Consider the following 18017-nt stretch of genomic DNA (forward strand, 5'->3'; position numbering starts at 1 on the left):
ATCGGTATCACACGCAGCAACATCGCTAATGCGGCCGGATGTGCGTCACAAATTCCGTGACCCCAACGACTCCGCATTAGCGATGTCGCAGCGTGTAAAGCCCCCTTTAGTGGGAGTGGTGTACAGGGTCTTAGCAGTAAAGAGTATTCCATATTTCTGCCAGATACCCACAGAGATATTGAAATCTGAAAAAAGAGACTTCTGCTCATTGAAGGTAAGAACTGCTCACATAGCGTTCAACTCCACAGCAAACGAGTGCTCTAGCACTGGCATCTCAGCAGGGATATTCCCCTACTACACATGTGTGTCTAGGTCACTGTGACAGTTTACAGGACATAACTCAGGGCACCTAGACAGAAGGCAGAGGGACTACTTTCTATTTCTGGTGTAGAGCTTAGTACAATATATATATATTTATACTATTACATGGGACACATGTACCTTGTATTACCATTATTCGCTGTATATGAACCCCTTTTCTCCGGGCATTATTTGTCTATAGCATTTTTCACGAACCTGAGGCAACTGAGAACCCTTCAGTGAAGGAATTCCACTAACCCTCACAATACCTACCAGGGGCCTCCCTGCAGTAACTCAGGTAGTTGTACCCATTCTCTTTCCGCATTCTATGTGTTCTTCTTCTTTCTTCTTTTTTTTCTTTTTTCTTCTTTTTATTTCTATCATGTAGTTCAGGGGTTTATAGATATATGTCCTGCATCTCATATTTCCTTTAGTGGTGCTTCTTACCCATTCTCATATCATTTACCCTAGTATTTCATGATCCTGAGGCGACTGAGAACCCTTTAATAAAGGAATCCTTTTTCACCTGAATTGTCAAGTGATACTTACCAGTGACTATCACGTAATGTTACAGGTAGTTCCATTTTCTTCCTCTTCTTTCTCTCCTTTCTTCTTTGTCACACGGTCCATTGTGTTATAGCCCACGTGTCATGATAACACTTGTACCATCTTTTCATTTAGATTCCACCTACAATTATTTACCGATTCCAGTTCTGGAATAGGCTTTCATCATCTACTCACTAGAATTCTCAAGTTCATAAGGTACTGAGACATATACATGTTCACACCATTATAAAGAACAAAGTATAAACATTGAGGTTTTTCTCACACCCATGTTCCTGTGTTCTTTGATATGATATGTGTTCATTTCCTTCACTATATAGGATTGCAAGTTTTCCATTTGTACCTTAATGGCAATGACGCTATACAATTGAACACATATCATCCTGTTATCCATATAGGTGTGTATTTACCTGCTTGACTATTTTTGGTTGTTTGATCCAGAATGTTTCTCCAGATAGGTCATGTGGAAATTTTCTTTCCTCAGTACAAATGTTTTCACTATGGCTTTGGAAAATTTTTTTGTATGTGCATCATGGTCATTTGACCCATTGTACTCTCAAGTAGCAATATATTGTACTGTTATGTTGTACTATGTACTAATTACGTGTTTATATGGTTTTGTAACCCTTTATGATCTTAGATAACTTTATCCTTGATAAAGACCTAAAAACAAGTTCAAAACGTTGGATGAATTATCCTTTTGCACAAATAAAGAATTTTCAGCATTCTAAGAGTTCTTTTCTTACGTTATTGATCACTATAGTGTGCCAGAGCTATTTCTATTGAATTAACTCTTATTTTTTCTGAGCACCTGCTATATACACAGTGAGCCAGACATATTCAATTTTCATTCAGAAGGCAGAGGGAAGCCTTAGCAGCTGAGCCTATATCTTGGCTTGTGAGCATTAGAACAGGCCGGCGATTACAGGGTAACATGAAAAATGTCCAGCTTGCATTATGACTAGAACATGACAATATCCTTTTAAGTACTAACCTATGATGCGTTCCTAAGCAGTTGATGTTATATGTTCTACATTTCATTTTTTGCATACTTTACAAGTAGTAGAATTTGCTTTGATATAGGCAACTGGATTTTCACAATGAAAAGGCAAAGGATAACGCCCGAAAAAGACGCCATACATTATGTCAGTGCCATCACTGACAAACCTGGATTGACCATGAAATACATCAATCCCCTTAAAGGTGAGTTAAAACAAGTTTTAACTAAATTGCCTTAATATTGTCATGCATTAGAATGACTGTCTTAGGTAATGATAAATATTTTCTACAGGAAGAGGAGTGTTTGCTGAAACTGAAATCGAAAAAGGGAGTTTTGTTGCAGAATATCGAGGTGAGCTCACGTATGCACTTACGATGGTAGACAACTACTCGAGATTTATGGTTGTGGTACAAGTCAAAGATCTAATGGCCCATACTGCAGCGAAGGTCTTCCAAGCACACTTATGCAGACCTCATGGCTACTCAGAGAGAGTCCTCACAGATCAAGGCACTGCCTTTGAAGCGGAAATCTTCAAGGACTTCTGCAGCTTTTACCGATGCAGGAAGATGCGTACTACACCCTACCATGCTCAAACCAATGGTTATCAACCTGCTCAGGACTTTACCCCATATTCCAGATGTGGCCTTACAAGTGATTTATAGAGGGGTAACAATACGTTGGGATCATCGGATCTAATCTCCCTTTTTATACACCCTAAAATCTTGTTTGCGTTAGAATAAACAATAACATCATAAAGGTATAGCAGTACCGTTTCAAAGTTTCGGTGTCCCAAGCAGCATTCCATCAGCCTCTGGAAGGTTCCTGGCAAATTGCACAGCTCGAAGGGCATGCTTTTGAACTCGCAGAGACCCATCGGGGTGGCAAAGGCGGTCTTCTTCCGGTCTGCCTCAGCAACGGACACTTGCCAATAGTGACTAGTGAGATCAAGGGTAGAAAAATAATTTGCAGTTGTCAATGCAGCTAGCTATTCCTCAATACAGGGGAGTGGTGCTGTCCTTCTTCTTTAACAGGACCAACGGAGCTGCCCAGAGGCTACAACTGTCACGGATAACCCCAGCCTCCTTCATGTTGCTCAACATGTCCTTGGTACACTGGTAATGTGCAGGTAGATTTGGCTTATATCTCTCTTTGATGGGTGGGTGTGCACTTGTGGGGATGTAGTGTTTGACCCCTTTTATTTTTCAAAAGTCTAGCGGATGTTTGCTGAAGACTTGCTCGTATTCTTGCACTAGCCTGTAGACCCCCTTCTTGTGATGTGAAGGTGTGGAGTCAGTGCCTACGTGTAATTCCTTACACCACTCCTCTGGCTGACTTGGTGAGCTGTCACTGAATGGGTGGGCTGAAGCAATGGTGGATGCTGCTGTTTGGATAGCATGTGTATCTACTGAGAACAGCTTATCAATGGTGGCAAATCGGAGCAGCTTAATCTTTTGCTCTCCGCAGTTCAACACTCTCATGGGCACTCTTCCCTTCCATATTAATGAATAAAACTATGATGTAAATAGCATATAGATACCCCACAAATGCAGATAAAAGTAGGTTATGGGAAAAGGGGGAAGAGAGAAACAGGAAAATAGTGGAATAAAGTATAACTTCCAGGTGGGAGAGGAAATGGCAGCACAGCCAGTGGAGGTGAAGCAAGGGGAGCCTGCAACTAAAGAGTTGAGAGCGTTATCACATGGTGACTGAGCCTGATTGTAACGGGAGCATAGAGGTGCCGATCCTGTCTTACCTGCGTTGGTGTAGAAGTGGGTGTCCTGTGGTGGAGTCAGCTATGTGCAGTGGTGGCCGTGGGTTCTTTTATGTGCGACCGTAGTAATAGCTGTGCCCACTTCCTGTATGGGAGTGGAATGCAGTGAGGCTAATGGAACGCACGCCTGCGCATTTGTGTTTAACGTCGCGCATGTGCAGAACGGAGAAAAGGCTGCGCTCACTTCCTAATGAAAGGGAGTGAGACGCAGCTGGGAAGGGAAGGGAAAAGATTAGGGTTTGGGGATGATGAAAGGGCTTTCTACGGGCAAGGATGGCAAAGGGTGGCAGTGACGGAAAGTCAGGCAGATGGTCCTGTCCTGTCCTGTCCGTCCGTCTTTTTGTATCATGAATTGGAAAGACTGCAAGGGGGAGGGGAGGTGCTTGTGCCCAAAAGGAGGAGTTATTCAGATTCATTGCAGTGGGCGGCGGCTGCAAAAAGTACCATTCTCCTTGTTTTTGCTCTGCAAAACAGCCTTTTCAAGGGTTTGGCTTGGGTGACAAAATGTCTTCTGTAGGCGTGGGTTTGTCTCCCTCTCCCTAAGATGTGTCCGGTATAGGCCAGGGTGCCACTCAAGGCCGTAACCAATTCGGGTTATAGCTTCTCGGCCTTTTGGCTAAGATCAAGTGTAGTTTCGGAGGACGCTACCTTGGTCGGTACTGGAAGGTGCCTGGGATTGCACGTCTGCCGGCCTTGAGGGAGTGTGTGCGCCTTCTGGTGACACATAGCCCTCTTGTGCCTGGACGGTTCCCAGGCAACGGGAGGCGATCACCTTTGTTATTTTGAAGTCCTACTGATAAACAGAAAAAAAAAAAATTAAATCTGTTCTTATCAGTTTAATATCTGATACGTCCCCTCTCTAGGGACCATATATTAAATGGATTTTTAGAACAAGGAGATGGAAAAAATCTTGCTCTGTCCACTCCACGCATTGACCTGGTATTGCAGTACCTCCAGGACCGGTGCACCCCTTCTTAACCGAGTTTCCAAAAGCAGAACTCAATTCACCTGATTCAAATGAGCCTCATTAGTGAATTGAAAGAAAGCAAAAACTTTATATGCACCTCAATTTGGCCAATTCACTTTTCACACTTTCACCCTTTTTTTTTATCTTTCACACCTTTTACTTGCTTTATTGATGCAAAAGCTGTGCCAAATAGCAAACTCATCTCCACTCAACTTGACCAACTCTGCTATGTCCCGTGCAGTATCTTATTCTCAGTCTTATCTAGATCATTTGCAATTGAATAGAATAGATCCCTTTTGGACACATTGGATTCAGCTGCTGCAGTGACTGCAGGTGTTAGAAGATGCAGACTTGGCATCAGGTGCTGTCTATCAGATTCCACTCCAATTAAAGCTTCCATTGTTTTTCGGTGTTTTCTTTGAGCAATGTCTTTAGTGATCTGTTGGCTCCCTCTCCTGGAGGAAGAGTTTGCTTGCTCTTGGACTTTCAAAAAGAGAGGTCATGATAGACATTTAGCTTCTGAGCCCAATTGGGGACAGTCATGGGTGATGAATGTTTTGCAACCTGCTGCGAAGCCTGATACCGCAATATAAGGAACGTCAAATACTAAGAATGGGCGGCCTATGAAAGAATTAGTACTTTCATTAAGCATACTTAAACGGCTAATTGGGAATAGACAAACTGTAAAAAGCCCTCTGAGAAAGCCCCTCTCTATCCTTTGTCAGTAAGCTTTTCTGTAGTCTGCCTGTTGATGTATTTTCCGTTTGAACAGTGCACAACATGAAGTGACGGAACACTGGCTTGTCACAATGTCCCCCGCTGACATCACAATAGCGCTGCTGCCTAGAAAGCCAGCTGCGCAGCAGAAGTTGCTCTTTGGGTGGGATGGTGGGCTAATGTATCTATTCCTGCTTGGTGAGAGTTTGACATGATCTAGAGCAACGAGTTCCAGCGGCTAGCGGTTGATTATTGGCTGTAATGGGGCTTTCTGGCTGGTGCTAGCCTTTCTTCTTAGCACACAGGAACCACAATCCCTACACCATGCTTCGATGGATTCTCTCATCCCAGCCCAGTAAAACTACATATTTCACACAGTTATAGGCAGCCCATGGGCATTCACCTGGATTAAAACCCATAACAGCTCATAGACCAAACAATCAATCTACCACTGGACCAAAGACAGGAAGCTAAATCCACTGCCTGCGGTAACTAACTTAATCCTATAGGCTACTCACACAACAAACCCAAGAGAAAGGAAAAAAACATGGCTTCGATTATCCATCCAATGAAAACGCATAACCATTGTGAGCCATTGGACAATGCAATTGCACACATGGTGACATGGTGCACGGCCCAATGAATCAAGTCTGTACTTCATATTCACGGTTTAAGCCCTTGGGTTTTAATGTGTCCAGAGTACATATCCAGAAAGATTCCCTTTTTTTGTGCTAAGCACAAGTCAACAATACATTGTAAGCAGATTCTATTACCAGTCCCACACCATTTTGTGACGCATAATCACACAGTGGCCCAATTAAGATTCCAAGTCATCGAACATGTCCCAGCCATACGCAGAGGAGGCAATAGAATTAGGAAGCTCAAAGAAAGGGAATCTTTCTGGATATATACTCTGGGCACGTTGGAACCCAAGGGCTTAAACCATGAATATGAAGAACCGACTTGATTCATTGGGCCGTGCACATTTTTTCTAACGCCCGGTTCTTTTTCGTGTTCACACTATATATGGTTCCACTATGTATGGAGTTCCATTCTTCCTTGTTTTTTATTTGTCATGTTTGTCATGTCTGATCAACTGGTTACATTATGTCTGATTACCTTGTCTAACAGTTTTTTCTCCCCTTTCTTTACCTTCCATGTTCCCATAGTCACGTGAAATATCCCTGTTGCACTTGATTACGGCTCACTATTCACTATAGGATGTCTTATATCTAACATCACACTCTCACCCATCAGCACTCTATAGGTTTGTATAAGGTATGCGCTTACACATCCGGTCCTCCATAGGTATTTCCACTTATGTAACACTATCCCTATGATCACTCATAACTCATACCCTTGTAGTCAATTACAGCCTCCTCTCTCCCCCCCTCCCCTTCTCCCTTTCCATCTATAATTTTGCCATATATACTAGCAAACACTCAGTGTACCTAGTGGCATCCTATTCGTGGCTATTGGACCTTGCTATAGTCCCACTAGTGCCAAGACATTTGCAGAGCGCATCTGCCTGCGTTGCACACTCCAACTAATTATAAGTAAGCCATTATACTAGCAAACACTCAGTGTACCTAGTGGCATCCTATTCGTGGCTATTGGACCTTGCTATAGTCCCACTAGTGCAAAGACATTTGCAGAGCACGTCTGCCTGCATTGCACACTCCAACTTTTTTAAACTAAGCAATTTTACTAGCAAACACTCAGTGTACCTAGTGGCATCCTATACGTGGCTATTGGACTTTGCTATAGTCCCACTAGTGCCAAGACATTTGCAGAGCGCATCTGCCTGCGTTGCACACTCCAACTAATTTTAACTTAGCCATTATACTAGCAAACACTCAGTGTACCTAGTGGCATCCTATACGTGGCTATTGGACTTTGCTATAGTCCCACTAGTGCCAAGACATTTGCAGAGCGCATCTGCCTGCGTTGCACACTCCAACTAATTATAAGTAAGCCATTATACTAGCAAACACTCAGTGTACCTAGTGGCATCCTATACGTGGCTATTGGACCTTGCTATAGTCCCACTAGTGCCAAGACATTTGCAGAGCGCATCTGCCTGCGTTGCACACTCCAACTAATTATAAGTAAGCCATTATACTAGCAAACACTCAGTGTACCTAGTGGCATCCTATACGTGGCTATTGGACTTTGCTATAGTCCCACTAGTGCCAAGACATTTGCAGAGCGCATCTGCCTGCGTTGCACACTCCAACTAATTATAAGTAAGCCATTATACTAGCAAACACTCAGTGTACCTAGTGGCATCCTATACGTGGCTATTGGACCTTGCTATAGTCCCACTAGTGCCAAGACATTTGCAGAGCGCATCTGCCTGCGTTGCACACTCCAACTAATTATAAGTAAGCCATTATACTAGCAAATACTCAGTGTACCTAGTGGCATCCTATCTGTGGCTATTGGACTTTGCTATAGTCCCACTAGTGCCAAGACATTTGCAGAGCGCATCTGCCTGCGTTGCACACTCCAACTAATTATAAGTAAGCCATTATACTAGCAAACACTCAGTGTACCTAGTGGCATCCTATACGTGGCTATTGGACTTTGCTATAGTCCCACTAGTGCCAAGACATTTGCAGAGCGCATCTGCCTGCGTTGCACACTCCAACTAATTATAAGTAAGCCATTATACTAGCAAACACTCAGTGTACCTAGTGGCATCCTATACGTGGCTATTGGACTTTGCTATAGTCCCACTAGTGCCAAGACATTTGCAGAGCGCATCTGCCTGCGTTGCACACTCCAACTAATTTTAACTTAGCCATTATACTAGCAAACACTCAGTGTACCTAGTGGCATCCTATACGTGGCTATTGGACTTTGCTATAGTCCCACTAGTGCCAAGACATTTGCAGAGCGCATCTGCCTGCGTTGCACACTCCAACTAATTATAAGTAAGCCATTATACTAGCAAACACTCAGTGTACCTAGTGGCATCCTATACGTGGCTATTGGACTTTGCTATAGTCCCACTAGTGCCAAGACATTTGCAGAGCGCATCTGCCTGCGTTGCACACTCCAACTAATTTTAACTTAGCCATTATACTAGCAAACACTCAGTGTACCTAGTGGCATCCTATACGTGGCTATTGGACTTTGCTATAGTCCCACTAGTGCCAAGACATTTGCAGAGCGCATCTGCCTGCGTTGCACACTCCAACTCATTATAACTAAGTTGCATTGTCAGGGATATTTATTCTTTATTATTCTGCTGTTAATAAAGCTAGACCACCACTGCAATCTTCACCACCTCTCAATTTTTACTACCACATTTTCAGTCCACAATCTTGTCGCAATCAACATGAGTGGCAAAATGACAGATGCTGGTGGAAAGGGGAAGAGGCGTGGTGGAAAAGGCAAAAAAGGTTTTGTCTGTGGGGAAAGTGGCAAAGCTCCATTATCATCTGCTGAAGATAGACCATCTACCAGCAAAAGTAAGATGTCTACTACTTACCGTGGACAATCCGATGTGCTCCCTTTTTTACGGACACGAACAACAGGAAGAAAGGTAGATGATGGGCAAAAAAGGAAAATGCTTGAATGGATCTCAAGTGGTCCAACAAGTGCCCTCTCAGCCACTTCAAGTACCGCATCCAAAAAACACCAGTCCTCTGAGTTGTCATCCCAATCACACTTGATTTCTCCCAGCTCTGAAGTCTCCATCAGCCCTGCACAGTATGGTGGAACTGAGATGGCTGAGTCTGCAGAGCTGTTCAGTCACACTATAGCCTGGGAATCAGAGGTCTGCTCCCAAGCTACAGTGAGTACAGAACAGGAAATGGTCTGCAGTGATGCCCAGAACCTTTGTGACTCTGATTCAGGCCGTGAGGACCAAGTTTCTGAGCATAATGTTGACCCTTTGTCACAAACTGTAACACCTGTGGTTATAGACAATGAGGAACATACTGATGAAGATGAGACGCAGATACCCGATTGGGATGACAACTTAAATATTCGGTCAGGGCAAGAAGAGGCTCGGTCTGAGGGGGAGGGGAGTGCAAACACAACAATTGATGATGAAGTTCTAGATCCCACCTACTGTCAACCCCCAGTCAGGCACTCGAGGAGGTCAACAGAGGCGGTGGAGGAGGATGCAACCGACGACGAAGTTACCTTGCGCCTTCCTGGACAGAGTCGGAGCACTGGTAGCACGTCTACAACTGCATCCTCAGCCACCACTCTGCCTATGAGCATTATTCGGGGTGGATCAACAGGTCGCATGGCCTCTAAGCCTTGCCTAGCCTGGTCCTTTTTTGACATAGAAAAAGATCGCCCAAATCATGTGATATGTAAAATTTGTCATGATTCTCTTAGTAGAGGTCAAAACCTCAGCAGTTTGACAACTTCTTCCATGAATCGTCACATGAATAAATATCATAGGTCCCGGTGGGAAGCTCACTGTGCTGCAATGCTGCAAGAGCGAACCATCCACCGCCCGCCCCTTCCAGTGCATCCGCGCGCTCTTCATCTTCTAGGACTGTGGGGACAGCTGTCACACCTGTTTTTCCACGCCAAACTTCCACCACTGTAACCGCAACAGGCAGTTTGCTTGTAAGGTCGTCAGTTGGTTTGGAAGGGGAAACAAGTGAGTGTGTACAGCTCTCTCAGACATCGATAGCACCAACGTTGGATGAAGGCAACATCATGTCTCCGCCTGCACTTTCCTCACAAACCTGCATTTTTCCAGGGACACCCTACTCAACACCGTCTACACACAGCAGCCAGATCTCTGTCCCTCAGATGTGGTCAAATAAAAGGCCACTTCCTCCGACCCATGACAAAGCTAAGAGGTTGACTCTATCCCTCTGTAAGCTGTTGGCTACCGAAATGCTGCCTTTCCGCCTAGTGGACACACAGGATTTTAGAGACCTTATGTCTGTCGCTGTGCCCCAGTACCAGATGCCTAGTCGCCACTACTTCTCTAAGAAAGGTGTGCCCGTGCTACACCAGCATGTCGCACACAACATCACCGCTTCCTTGAGAAACTCTGTGTGTGAACGGGTGCATTTCACCACCGATACTTGGACCAGTAAGCATGGACAGGGACGTTACATGTCGCTGACTGGGCACTGGGTAACTATGGTGATAGATGGTGAAGGGTCTGCTGCACAAGTCTTGCCGTCCCCACGACTTGTGTGTCAATCCTCTGTCTGTCCAAGTTCCGCCACAGCTTCTGCATCCTCCACCTCATCTGGGTCCTCCACCTCCGCCCCAAGCCTGCCTGGTCAGGCCACCAGCGTTCTCACTGCGCAGAAGGAATCACGCACGCCTCATTACTATGCTGGCAGCAGAGCGTAACGGCATCAGGCGGTCTTTAGCTTGACATGTCTTGGGAATAAGAGTCACACAGCTGAGGAGTTGTGGTCAGCTCTGCGGTCCGAGTTTAATAAATGGTTGTCTCCACTCAACCTGCAGCCTGGTAAGGCCGTGTGCGACAATGCTGCAAACCTGGGTGCGGCACTTCGCCTGGGCATTGTGACACACGTACCTTGTATGGCTCACGTGTTGAACCTTGTCGTCCAGCAATTTTTAACACACTATCCCGGCCTAGATGGCCTTCTGAACAGGGCACGAAAACTGTCAGCTCACTTCCGCCGTTCAAGCGCCGCAGCAGAGCGACTTGCATCGCTCCAGAAGTCTTTCGGCCTGCCGGTTCATCGCCTGAAATGCGATGTGGCGACACGCTGGAATTCAACTCTCCACATGTTACAGCGACTGTGGCAGCACCGCAGAGCCCTGGTGCAATACGTCATGACGTATAGCCTGGGCCAACGAGATGCAGAGGTGGGGCAGATCACCCTGATGGAGTGGTCTCAGATCAAGGACCTATGCACCCTTCTGCACAGTTTCGACATGGCGACGAATATGTTTAGCTCTGACAATGCCATTATCAGCATGACGATTCCAGTCATTTACATGCTGGAGCACACGCTAAACACTATTCGGAGTCAGGGGGTGGGACAACATGAAGGGGAGGAACTACAGGAGGATTCATATGCGCAAGGGACAACAACATCACCAAGGTCCAGACGTTCATCATCACCAACGCAGCAGGCATGGGACCATGGGGAACAGGGATCGACAAGGGCGCATAGTAGCAGGCGAAATGTTGAGCAAGGTGCAGGAGAACATGAAGAAATGGAGGACGAACTGTCCATGGACATGGAAGACTCAGCGGATGAGGGAGACCTTGGTCAAATTTCAGTTGAAAGAGGTTGGGGGGAGATGTCAGAGGAAGAAAGAACGGGTAGCACCTCTATGCCACAAACACAGCGTGGACTTGGTCCGCATGGCTGCGCAAGACACATGAGTGCCTTTTTGTTGCACTACCTCCAACATGACAGTCGTATTGTCAAAATTAGAAGTGATGATTAGTGATGAGCGAGCATGCTTGTCACTACTCGGTACTCGCACGAGTATCACTGTACTCGGGCTGCTCGGCGGGGACCGAGTAATCTCGCGATACTCGTGCTTTACTCGTGGTCTTCATTTCTGCATGTTGGCGCTCTTTTGAGAGCCAGCCCTCATGCAGGGATTGGCTGGCAGACCACTGCAATGCCACAGCCCTGTTAGTTGTGGAATTGCAGTGATTGGCCGGCCTGCACAGCGTCACCGAGCCTTTATATAGGCCGGCGCGCTGTGCTCTGCTCACAGCTATTCTGACAGTGAGTGTAGGGAGAGTGTCGCTGATTCAGGGAAAGCTTTGCGGCCCTTTATAGCTTTTTCAGTTGCAGGGCTGCAAACAGTGTGACCAAAAGTCCTTCTCAGGACTATTCTAGTTGTATACAGGCAGGCAGGGTATAGCCAGGTCGGCGTACAGTAGCAGAGTCCTTCTCAGGACTATTGTTGCTATATACAGGCAGGGTATAGCCAGGTCTGAATACAGGCTAGTGACCAAAAGAGTCCTTGTCAGGACTATTGTAGCAGTATACAGGCAGGCAGGCAGGCAGGGTAGTGGTGACCGTATACCAGCCTTCATATCTGGGGCTGGTGTACACAGTGTAAAACAGTCCAGATAGTGTCTGACTTGTCTGTACTGTAATTGTCGCTCCCCAAAAAAACCTGTTAGGTTATTATTGCGTCCGTGCTTGGTTTTTAAAACCGCACGTGTGTGCCTGTTGGTGGCAGCGTACAGGTGCACTGGTGTGCGTTTTTACCAAACTATTATATAACGCACAAGTGTAGTGTATAATACACGTCAGTCAGCAGTGGCTGATAGTGTCAGAGTTCTTAATTTTTGCTCCTAAAACCTGTGTTAGGTTATTATTGCGTCCGTGCTTGGTTTTTAAAACCGCACGTGTGTGCCTGTTGGTGGCAGCGTACAGGTGCACTGGTGTGCGTTTTTACCAAACTATTATATAACGCACAAGTGTAGTGTATAATACACGTCAGTCAGCAGTGGCTGATAGTGTCAGAGTTCTTAATTTTTGCTCCTAAAACCTGTGTTAGGTTATTATTGCGTCCGTGCTTGGTTTTTAAAACCGCACGTGTGTGCCTGTTGGTGGCAGCGTACAGGTGCACTGGTGTGCGTTTTTACCAAACTATTATATAACGCACAAGTGTAGTGTATAATACACGTCAGTCAGCAGTGGCTGATAGTGTCAGAGTTCTTAATTTTTGCTCCTAAAACCTGTGTTAGGTTATTATTGCGTCCGTGCTTGGTTTTTAAAACCGCACGTGTGTGCCTGTTGGTGGCAGCGTACAGGTGCACTGGTGTGCGTTTTTACCAAACTATTATATAACGCACAAGTGTAGTGTATAATACACGTCAGTCAGCAGTGGCTGATAGTGTCAGAGTTCTTAATTTTTGCTCCTAAAACCTGTGTTAGGTTATTATTGCGTCCGTGCTTGGTTTTTAAAACCGCACGTGTGTGCCTGTTGGTGGCAGCGTACAGGTGCACTGGTGTGCGTTTTTACCAAACTATTATATAACGCACAAGTGTAGTGTATAATACACGTCAGTCAGCAGTGGCTGATAGTGTCAGAGTTCTTAATTTTTGCTCCTAAAACCTGTGTTAGGTTCTTAGTGCGTCCGTGCTTGCATTTAAAAACCGCACGTGTGTGCCTGTCGGTGGCAGCGTACAGGTGCACTTGTGTGCAATTTCCAGAAACTTTGATATAACGCACAAGTAGTGAATATACACGTCAGCAGTGCACAGCATTGCAAAATGCGCAAGGGCATTGGCAAGGAACAAGGAAGTGGACGTGATGGTGGTGCAGGCAGAGGCCGAGGTCGTGGGCAAGCTCTAATTTCGCCACAACAAAGGGCCACATCTAGTCGCTCGCACGTCCTGTCCCAAATTCTTGGGGACCGCAGCAGTACACCGCTCTTGAACCAAGACCAGTGTCAACAGGTTGTTAGTTGGATAGCGGATAATGCTTCCAGTCAGATTGGCACCACCACAAACACTCTGTCTTCCACACGGTCAAGTGTCAGTAGCCGTGATACTGCACCGCACATTTCTGAACCTGATCCTCCTTCCTACCACCAGGCTGAGTACACGTCCTCCTCGGACATTAATGATCCCACACTTGGACACTCGGAAGAGCTGTTCACGTTTCCATTCACACATTCTGGCCTCTCGCCAGCTCATATTGAAGTGGGTCATGAGGAGATCGTCTGTACAGATGGCCAAATATTTGAGCAGCCACGTTCTCACGAAGTTGGCAACGTGTCTCAACAAGTGGTGGACGATGATGAGACACAATTGTCAGCAAGTCAGGAGGAGGAGCAGGGTGCGGAAGAGGAAGACGACGTGGTGGATGATCCAGTAACTGACCCAACCTGGCAGGAGGATATGCAGAGCGAGGACAGCAGTGCACAGGGGGAGGGAGGCGTAGCATCACAACAGGCAGTAAGAAGCAGGGTGGTGGCCCCAGGCAGAAGTCAGGCAACCGTTCCCCGGAACAACACGACGACACAAGGTGCCTGTACAAATGTTAGGTCTTCACGAGTCTGGCAGTTTTTTAAGTTGGATCCAGATGATTCAAAAAAGGCCATTTGCAACACCTGCCGTGCCAGCATCAGCAGGGGTACCAAAACTAGCAGCCTGACCACCACCAGCATGATCAGGCACATGTCAGCCAAGCACCCGACTTTGTGGGAAGTACAACAGAGTCGAGGAGCAGTGCTTGCTGATGTCACTGCTACGTCTTCGCTGGTTGTGCATGCGAGCCAATCCTCTGTCCATGCTGCCTGCGAACAAGCCTCCTCCACTCCTGCACCTGCAGTTGCCTACGCAGAAAGAACACCATCATCAAGCACGTCCTTGTCCCAGCGCAGCGTTCAGTTATCCATTCAGCAAACCTTTGAACGCAGGCGCAAATACACTGCCAACACCCCACATGCCACAGTTCTAAATGCTAACATTTCGCGACTGCTTGCGCTGGAAATGTTGCCTTTTAGGCTGGTGGAGACAGAAGCATTCCGTGACCTGATGGCGGCAGCTGTCCCACGTTACTCGGTCCCCAGCCGCCACTATTTCTCCCGGTGTGCCGTCCCCGCGTTGCATAACCACGTGTCACAAAACATCACACGTGCCCTGAACAACGCTGTTTCACCCAAGGTCCACCTAACCACAGACACGTGGACAAGTGCTTGTGGGCAAGGCCGCTACATCTCGTTGACGGCACACTGGGTTAATATTGTGGAAGCTGGGACCCAGTCTGAGCGAGGGACGGAACACGTCCTTCCCACACCAAGGTTTGCAGGCCCTACCTCAGTCAGTGTTTCACCCACACTCTACAGCTCCGGAATGTCATGCTCTTCAGCCTCCTCCTCCTCCTGCGCATCCTCATCCACTGTGCCCTCCACACCAGTCACAAGCTGGAAGCACTGCAGCACTGCCTCGGCGAAGCGGCAACAGGCTGTGCTGAAGCTAATCTGCATAGGTGACAAACCCCACAATGCAGAAGAGCTGTGGACAGCTCTGAAACAGCAGGCAGATCACTGGCTCACACCTCTGAACCTAAAGCCAGGAAAGGTCGTTTGTGACAATGGCCGGAACCTGGTGGCGGCTTTGAGGCGAGGCCAGCTGACACATGTTCCATGCGTGGCCCATGTGCTCAACCTCGTGGTTCAGCGGTTTATAAAGTCATACCCAGAGCTGTCTGATCTGCTGGTAAAAGTTCGCCGCCTGTCTGCACATTTTCGAAAGTCACCTACTGCTTCAGCCGGCCTTGCCGGCTTTCAGCGCCGTTTGCATCTTCCGGCTCACAGACTGGTGTGTGATGTCCCCACGCGTTGGAATTCAACTCTGCACATGTTGGTCAGGATATGTGAGCAGAAGAGGGCAGTTGTTGAGTACCTGCATCACCTAAGCCGTCGGGAAATGGGTCAAACTCCACACATAACACCTGAGGAGTGGAGATGGATGTCAGACCTATGTACCATCCTCCAAAACTTTGAGGACTCCACCAAGATGGTGAGTGGTGATGACGCCATTATTAGCGTCACCATACCGCTACTCTGCCTTCTAAAACGGTCCCTGCTGAAAAACAAACATGATGCATTGCAGGCGGAGTGCGATGAGTTGCAGCAAGAAACAGTAGTGGGTGTGGGTGATAACACACAGCCCAGCCTCGTCTCATCACAACGTGCAGTGGAGGACTATGACGAGGAGGAGGATGAAGACATGGAGCAACTCTCCGGCCAAATTGAGGATATGACATGCACACCAGTCATATCCTCGATTCAGCGTGGCTGGCCAGAGGACAGGGTAGATGAGGAGGAGGAGGAGGAGGAGGAGGAGGAGGAGGACAGCATGTTCAGTCATCTTGTTGGTCAGGCTACTGAAGTCCTGGCTGTTAAGAGTCTGGCGCACATGGCTGACTTTATGGTAAGCTGCCTGTCTCGTGACCCTCGCGTTAAGAACATCTTGGCCGACAATCATTACTGGTTGGTAACACTGTTAGACCCACGCTACAAGGAGAACTTTTTGTCTCTTATTCCCGTGGAGGAGAGGTCAACCAAAATGCAGCAGTTTCGGAAGGCCATACTCACGGAAGTAGGCAAAGCATTCCCCTCCCAAAACGCTAGCGGCATAGGTCAGGAATCAGTGGACAACCGAGGCGTACAGCCGAGAGAGGCACAAGTCCAATCCGCCAGAGGTAGGGGAACAGTCTTTAAGATGTGGGACAGTTTTCTCAGCCCCTCACGTACCACAGCCCCTGAGGTGCGGGGTAGTGCCACAAGAAATCCTAAGTTTGCCCAGATGCTGAAGGAGTACCTTGCAGATCGAACAACTGTACTCCGACATTCCTCTGTGCCTTACAATTATTGGGTATCCAAGCTGGACACGTGGCATGAATTGGCTCTCTACGCCTTGGAAGTCCTGGCCTGCCCTGCTGCTAGCGTTTTGTCAGAGCGTGTTTTTAGTGCCGCAGGTGGAATCATTACAGATAAACGCACCCGCCTGTCAACTGAAAATGCTGACAGGCTGACTCTGATAAAGATGAACAAGGGTTGGATTGGGCCAGACTTCACCACACCACCAGCAAATGAGAGCGGAATTTAAAGTTTGCCATGTACCTCCACTCACCCATGGGTACACTTCTCGACTTTGGATAATCGCTGGACTGCTCCTCCTTCTCCTCATGCGCCATCATGATGACCGTTACAATAGTTAGGTCTTTGTTTCAGGTATACCCCCAGTGGTAAATTTTTTCGCCCATTCTTTGCAGAATGGACATTACAACGACAGGAGACCCGCTCCTTTGCAATGGGAACAATGTTTTGAGGCCCTCATGCACGTCTCTACCCAGGGACAACGTGGAGCCTCCCAATTTTTGGCTGCCCTGCCTAAGGGCTATACTGAAATACACCCACTTCCTTAAAATGGACACTTAATGTTTTGAGGCCCTCATGCACGTCTCTACCCAGGGACAATGTGGAGCCTCCCAATTTTTGGCTGCCCTGCCTAAGGGCTATACTGAAATAGACCCACTTCCTTAAAATGGACACTTAATGTTTTGAGGCCCTCATGCACGTCTCTACCCAGGGACAATGTGGAGCCTCCCAATTTTTGGCTGCCCTGCCTAAGGGCTATACTGAAATACACCCACTTCCTTAAAATGGACACTTAATGTTTTGAGGCCATCATGCACGTCTCTACCCAGGGACAATGTGGAGCCTCCCAATTTTTGGCTGCCCTGGCAAAGGGCTATACTGAAATACACCCACTTCCTTAAAATGGACACTTAATGTTTTGAGGCCCTCATGCACGTCTCTACCCAGGGACAATGTGGAGCCTCCCAATTTTTGGCTGCCCTGCCTAAGGGCTATACTGAAATACACCCACTTCCTTAAAATGGACACTTAATGTTTTGAGGCCATCATGCACGTCTCTACCCAGGGACAACGTGGAGCCTCCCAATTTTTGGCTGCCCTGGCAAAGGGCTATACTGAAATAGACCCACTTCCTTACAATGGGCACTTCAGGTTTAAAGGCCATCATGCACGTCTCTATCCAGGGACAATGTGGAGCCTCCCAATTTTTGGCTGCCCTGCCTAAGGGCTATACTATAATACACCCACTTCCTGACAATGGACACTTAATGTTTTGAGGCCCTCATGCACGTCTGTATGCAGGGGCATTGGTGAACCTCACAATTTTGGACTGCCCTGGCAAAGGAAAATACTACAAAGACTCACTTCC

At 47.1% G+C, this 18017-nt stretch overlaps 1 pseudogene; it reads left to right on the forward strand.

Moving 5' to 3' along the window:
- Window positions 1–4402: 4402 nt before the first annotated feature.
- On the forward strand, window positions 4403–4608 carry LOC142288110 (U2 spliceosomal RNA; annotated as a pseudogene).
- Window positions 4609–18017: the final 13409 nt, after the last annotated feature.

The sequence above is a fragment of the Anomaloglossus baeobatrachus genome, unplaced genomic scaffold (assembly GCF_048569485.1).
Source record: "Anomaloglossus baeobatrachus isolate aAnoBae1 unplaced genomic scaffold, aAnoBae1.hap1 Scaffold_78, whole genome shotgun sequence".
Classification (NCBI taxonomy): Eukaryota; Metazoa; Chordata; class Amphibia; order Anura; family Aromobatidae; genus Anomaloglossus; species Anomaloglossus baeobatrachus.